A 7,749-nucleotide genomic window follows, 5' to 3' on the forward strand; every position below is an offset into this window, starting at 1 on the left:
TACACAAATTATCTTAGTCTTCACCTTCTAATAATATTACGAACATAATTTCAAACTCAAAGATCGCCATATCCTCTGTCTTACGACGCGTTAATACGTTTACATGCCCCAGATCACAGCGCAGTGCTTCTCCTTTGACTCTAATTTCAATTTTGGTGGATGCCTCGCTTACTCTAGATAAATCTTGGAAGCGGTCTCTAATGTCTCGTACATTTTATAGGTCTTCAAGATTTTGTCTATTAGCTTCACTTGATGGGGTCTTGCTTTTAAGTAGGTTCCTTCCTGTTGTAACTTAGTTTATTTTTAATCATGTCAAATTATAAATACTAAAATACAAAAGTTGTAAACTAAATTACACATAAGAATTTTATAACGTATAGCTTTAAAATCTAAATTTTTTTGTTAACATCTTTTTTACATTACACATAAAATAACTTATTTATAACTTTAAAAATAATAACTTAGGTGTCTATATTTATTTATCTATGAAAGTTATCATCTGATAACATGAAAGTGTCTTAGATCAAAGACCTAACCTAAAAGAACTTTATTCTATTTGATAACTGTCTCATAACTCCTAGTCCAAAATCTGCGTCACCTCGGCTGTATAATAGTAATTCCCGTCAACAATTCCGTAATATAGCGGAGAAATTATTAATATTGCTAGAGGCATGGCGTGACATAGGAATGCGCCCCCATTCTTTGCAAAGGCATGCCCGAGCAATGCCGCTATGGATATTATGCTAGAATATATTGAAATTATTGCATGTGCCTCGCATATTAGATGCAAGGCAATGTTCGTGCCAAAAAAGAGAATATTTGGTTGCTGCGAATTTCATTAGAGACTTGATGGGTTTCGATGGATGTTATGAACGTTTTTCTGGACACTTCATTTGGCATCGACTCTATGAAGAGCTAGTGATTTAGTTTTGAGTGAAAAGCATTTTTTCTGTATCTACATTTTGAGTTAGTTTATTTATTTATTCTGAAATAAGAAAAGCCCCGATTATTTTTACATAATCGATCGAGAGAAGAATGAGCACCGATTGACCTGTTTATAAACGAATATGGAAAACGGAGTATATTATATTTACACAGCAAACTATTTTTAACGGCCGATACATGCTTAAATGTTGATAAAGGTAACAAACCCTTTTATAGTGTCAGTTAATTTCTTGATCACAAAATGTAATAATTAATTGTATATAAAACTGTATGGCTTTTCTTTTTCTGTATGTTATTTAAATTCAATTCAATGTTAAATTGTATAATAATTTGTATTATCTATTTATATTATTTTGTATTATGATGTAAATGTATGTTGCACGACCTCTCTGTATTTGCATACCAATATTGTTTTGGTTAAATGTGTGAAACTAATTTAATCATATTATATAACAACAAATGTACCACATGTAATGCAAATAAATGATTTGATTTGAAACAATAACCTGATTCTGTAAAAAGTGCGTAAATCTTTAAAAGTGACTATAATATTGTATACATGCATATAAAAATAAGAGCATTATTGAAATGAAAATCATATTACTACACAGTACTTCTTGGAAAGAATGAAGGCATTTGTTACCTGGCTCCCTTTATTCTTTCCAAAGGCCAGTCTTTCAACAACAGCGACTTTAGAATCGGAACACAAAATTGGAACCGAACTAAAGTCGCCAGAGCACTGAGACGGGACTTTGACAAAAAGCCTTGTAAGGACGTAAATGGAGCGACCGGTCTAAGCCAACGCGACAAAAGACACAATCTATTTCTCAGAGTCCGGTCCAATTTTCGGAATGACACTTACATTGCATCAGACAAATAAAAATAAGACAATAAATATTGTCCTCCGCTGGACTTGAAACTTAGGAAAAAAATATATACACGCGTGCAGTAGCTTATCTCACGCTATTGATCCCATGCGAGTAGAACATAAACTAACACAAATACACAGTAAACACAAATACAAGATACAAAAACAAAATTGAGATGATAAAGAGTACAAGAGCGGTCTTGTCGCTAAGTAGCAATCTTTGGGTAGAGGATATATTTAATAGAAACAATTAAATAACTACAGTTTTAGGATTGAAATACCGAATGTGGCTTCTGGTTGTATTTGTCGTTTTATTGATTATTAGCCTAAATAATCTGACTGACTATTTTATTCTCTGGAACTAGTTCAATTTGTAGAATGACACTACCAGATGACCTATGAAATAAAAATAACAGAGGCTAGGGCTTAGGTAGGTGAACTGTTGGCCGATCGATCGGACGGTTTTGGTTCGGCTCAGGGCCGAAGCTTTCAATTAAGAGCCTTTTGACACGTACACACGGGTCATGTGTTTGGTTCTGAGTGAAAACGTGAAGATGTATAGGCATGATGAGGGTTACAGTACTATGTACCACATGGAAAATGTGGCTTTTCACACCCCTTCCAGAGCTTTTATATCTGTTTTTAACTTGAAAGGATTATCGTTCAAATATATATTATAATTGGGATAACATAAACTCACGACTTTATTCTTAGTTAGGTGGTTAGAGGTGAACTAAGTACCCATACTTCACGGACCTTTCTTTACATCAACGTGATTGGTGTTGAGCCGTAGCGCCGTCCATAATTGGCCTAGTCTACTATGGTAGTAAAACATTCACTTAAGATAAATTAGCAACTCATTGGTGCAAGTCCAGTACTAAGGATCAAACCGGCACTACCCGTTCGAGAAGCGAGCCGGTGACACACACGACATTGGTGGCTTGTGATTTAGAATGTTCTCTTTTTTATGAAAACCAGAAATCAGATAAAAGTAGCGTGAAGAAAAACTTGTTGTTGAATATCAACAAAATAACAATGAAGTTCGCACGAATCACTACATTCTATTACAAAATTACCGCTTCCTCTTGGAACTTTGAATATATGACTAACTTCATACCATACAGGCGCATACATCTTTTTAGGTCATCTGTTATCGACTCCTGTATTTGCATATTGAAACACTGTGTGCAGTTTTTAACATACGCTCTGAATAGTGCAAAATTCAACAGTTGCAACTTGTCATAAAAGGGTATTGAAAATATGTTTATCGGGTTTGGGAACTGTTAATTCGGTAGGAAACAACGAGAATGTTCGATTTTTGAAAAAAGAAAAACATATGTTTGAAGTCGATTTCGGTGATTTTAGCTGATAATAAAATAATGCATTAAAAATTACAACGAAAGCTGCTGTGTTAACATATGAATGATATTATGTAACAATAATGTAGAGGTATATAACATGCCATGGAACAAATACCAATTTCAAAATGACTTCTTTTTCCTCATGCTCAAGCATTTTGGCAGCTTTATAATTTTTTACTTTGGCACCGTCAACATTGTATGATACTTCACCAACAACATATTTAATAACTGTAATTTAGTCACCAACAGCAACATTATTCACTCTTTTATTATCACTATCTTCATTTCGATCGACTAGATGCTTATCTATGACACACAACACCTGAACATTATTAATAGCTTCAATATACACGATCTGTAGCTAACTATTATGATATGCTAAATACACGTACTATGAGTCATTGAGTAACTTGATACGATTAAGGATTATGCATAATAAACATATTCCAATAATCCATTGCAGAATAGACAAAGACAAAATAGATTTCACACAGATTCTAAACTAAATAATGATGCTTGTACTAATTGGTTGAGCAGTTCAACTAGTAACTTATCAAGGACAACTTTTATTGACAGTTCTAAAGATGGATACGATGTACCATGAGACTGCGATATGAAGTAGGTGATGATGGGATCATATTCACACTATATATATACATACTATATCTAATCTAATCTAGCCTACAAGATCCGACTGCTGGGCAAAGACCTCCCCTTCCTCTTTCCATTTTTCGCGGTCCTGTGCGTATTCCGGCCAGGCCCAAGAGCGATTGAGCGTAGTGTGTTAGGTGTCAAACGAATTGATCGAGTCCGAAACACAACACTGCGTTCAAAAACGGGAATCGCTGGTGGGACCAAAAGCCGCCAAATTCAAATGGGATTGGCCCGGACATGTTTGTCGCATGTACCCTGAGCGGTGGGCACAGATCGTCACGCATTGGGTGGCTCATGACGGGTACAGGTGTCGTGGCAGACCTCGAAAGAGATGGCGTGATGACTTGGACGCTTGCCGGAGGGACTTACCGGAATACTATATAGATAGACTTATTATTAAAGGTGAATTCAAACTCATGGCGATGTACAAAAACGTTCACGCAGAAGCAATGTTACGGGTGTTTATTGGTACAGTTTAAATTGGTCAACGCCTCGGCAAAAAGCAATAAAAAGAAACAAAACCTCAGAAAAAACGTTTGCATGAAATACAAAACAGAAAAGGAAAAGAAAGATACGACATGTACTACAATAGTAATCATCTTCCCATTGGAAACGTGTTGCCGAACCATCCGTCATATGTTCACAAGGAACCAATCCACGATAAGTACAGCGCATTGGCGTTTATTTAATAAAAACGTCATGTTGGCAAATAACACGAGGATATTGATTAGGGTTCTGAGCAATAGATCTTTTGTTGGTGGAAAGAGTAAGCTTGTAGCGGATGGGAGAGGCTTTTTTCGACTTTTGTGTTTTAGAATTTATGTTTATGTAGTTTGGTACGCTTAGAGTTTTATCATGCCTGTGTGCCTGTGTGTTAGGACTGTCTATCCCATCGTATCATTTATTTATATTTATAAATATTATCAATTATATACCCACCACAACAGTCCTATATCTAGTTTATAATTTTATCTTATTATCTACTGCGACAATGTCATTGGATTCGTTATGTGCCCGCTCACCTTATTCATGCACTACGATACCACTGCATTACCATTTTCTCCCATACATCTTTACGCCTTATCAAGTGCTTTACACTTTTGACTCTTTCACTAATTCTTATTCCATTTCAATTATATCCAATGGTTCAGCCATTGGTGCAGATTCCTGGGTCACTATAGCCATTGTCTTTTTGTTGTAGTGGTTTTCTTCGAAAAAAAGGGCAGTCTGATGTTAAAAAATCTCGCTTTTCTGATATATTTTGCACCACCCCTGTGGTATGTAGGTACGGGCGCGGCCGCCTATCTGCAACGTATATCGCTAGAGGCGTCAGCCATCGTAATTGATTGATACGTCCACCGTTTAACCTTCGTGTTGTTATTTTATTCTGAAGTTCCATTTTATTCTGTGTTTGGTTTTCGTATGTGACTGGCAGGTGAAGAGTAAAAGGAGATTGGATAGGAAAATGCCAGTCAAAATAAAATATGAAAGAAAAAGTTATTTTGAAAATCGCGTTACTTATGGAAATAGGTATAATTTGATAGTGTTTTAATATCAAATGTCGCTTATAAAACTTACATTCTGTTACAGAAAACGCTTAGTAAAAGAACTGCAACATGAAGAGCAAGGCATTGAAAAGGCTACATTGAAGCAAGTCATCTAAAAAAGTAATATTGCTATTTGACATTTATTTATTGACATTGCGCGTTTACTTTTATACGTGCAGATACCCCCGATATAATCACAATACGATGTTTCTCGACGCAATAATATTAATTTGAAACCGTACAAAAAATAAATACTTTTCACATCGCTGAATCTGAAAGTCTATCAAACGCGTTATCTTAATCCAAAATCGCCAATAAAATCTCAAAGCCAACATGAAAACATACAGCCGCCTGAAAACTTGTGATATCACATTAGTTTCTACATTGACCCGTTGAAATAATCCTGTAGTCTCGACCCAAAAAGGCAACACTTCGGACCGCTATCAAAGCAGGCTCATTCATTGTGTCACACACAAAAGGCCCGAAAAATAATCTAGACGTAAGTATGTAGGGCTGCTAAGCTTCAATGTTACGAACATTTGGTGCTTTTTCCGATTTTTCTATAGGTTGTATAAGGTAGATATTGGCTATTTTGACTTACTAATCACAAAGTTTATGATGAGGTCTGTATTGATAATAAGCCGCTAAGGCCCCTGGCATGGCTCTTGTAACGACTACGTACATATTGAAGAAACTAATTTACTCATTATGTTAGACTTCTTTTCGTGTGAGATGTACATAAGTTCGATGACCGACAAAACCTGGTGTCAGGGGTATACAGCCGCTATAGGCCCCTGGTATGGATCACGTAACGACTACGTATTTATCACACGAAGCTACTGCTACTGTTTTAATATTTTTTCTCTCTCTCTGTCTATCTCTGTCTCTCTCTCCTACTTGCAGCGTTGAAAGCTCAAAGCAACGTGTCTTGCGAAACACGGCATCTTATTACTCAGACAATCAGGTAACTTCAGCCGGCAATGTGCTGACCAAAATGAGGAGTGCCTCATGAAGTGTTTTTTTTGTTGGAATAGTCTCCACTTGGAATCGAGCCGAATACCGGATCGTGAGCACGAGGCTCAACCACTGGACGTTAATAAGAAGCGTTTATACTTTAATCATCATCAACCTTTTTTTGACGTGACTTATTGTAGATTTGCCGGAGATGGTATTAACTACTTGGCTGGACACATGGGGAGCGCTGAGCGCTCTCACCCGGTAGCACCATCAACCACCTCATTTTATAACCAATCAACCGCAGGAACTAACAAAGTTGTTACACAGCAAGGCCAAGGTTTTCACAGGCCATATGCTTACTATAATTATTTTATTATTTTTGTACATACGGCTCATTAATCAAGTTTATATTATCGTGTCGTGTGACGTATTCGTCACCAAGCTTGCTACACTGAGTAACGTGAAGTGATGGAAAGCAATTTATTTTAGTATTAATAACGTACCTAATTATTTTTACAAATAAATATTTATAATATTAGTTTTTAACAAATTGTTGAGTAGTCTCATTTATATTTTAATTTTAATTAATTAACTCAAAATAATTTCTAATTTAATTTAATTTTACGTTATTTTGCCTCAATAAAAATAGCCCGTTAAAAATAATCTGCTATGATGTTCAGAAATTGGCATTTTTCTCCCTTGTCTGTTCTAGAAGAAAATCCAATATTATGATGTCTTTGCTAAAATTTTCTTTGAGAACAAAATCTGTGATTTACCTTACTAAGTAACGCTGCCAGAGCGAATTCATTTTGTTCAACTAAAAGTTTCTTTGAGCTAAGCTTCAGCTATTCCCAAAACTTTGCTTTTGACAAAAAGTTATAAGAAACAGAAGGAATGCAGAATATTTACTTATATAAATTTTAAAACAAAAGAAAGGATTGTGTCTGAATCAAAAGTCAGCCGGGTTATGAACTCGTCGACCAACTTTAAGATATTAAACATATTTATTTCGAATCTAAATTATGAGAATTAACATTTTGAAGAATTTGAAATGTGAATAAATTATCTTACATAATTTTAACAGTTATGTATGGGAGGCAATTTAGTTGACACTTTACGTTTGGTTGTTCTCAATTCTGAAATCATAAATCAGAATCATTTACTCAACGTAATTATCATGGATAAAGTTGCTGAAGGTCAATGTAACATTTTTGAATTTACGTCATTTTGCAAGGTGTTATGGCTGAGGAGAAGAAATGACAAGAAACTGCAACAGCAACACACCTTTTAAATCAATGAAGGTCTATTTAAATATTTATTACAACAATTTATATTTATAATTTTATTTACTATAATTTGATTGCACGTTCAAGGGGCGTCGTGGCCAATCGCGGAAAAGTTAGATGCATATCAAGTA

Source organism: Pectinophora gossypiella, chromosome 7 (genome assembly GCF_024362695.1).
Source record: "Pectinophora gossypiella chromosome 7, ilPecGoss1.1, whole genome shotgun sequence".
NCBI classification, from domain to species: Eukaryota; Metazoa; Arthropoda; class Insecta; order Lepidoptera; family Gelechiidae; genus Pectinophora; species Pectinophora gossypiella.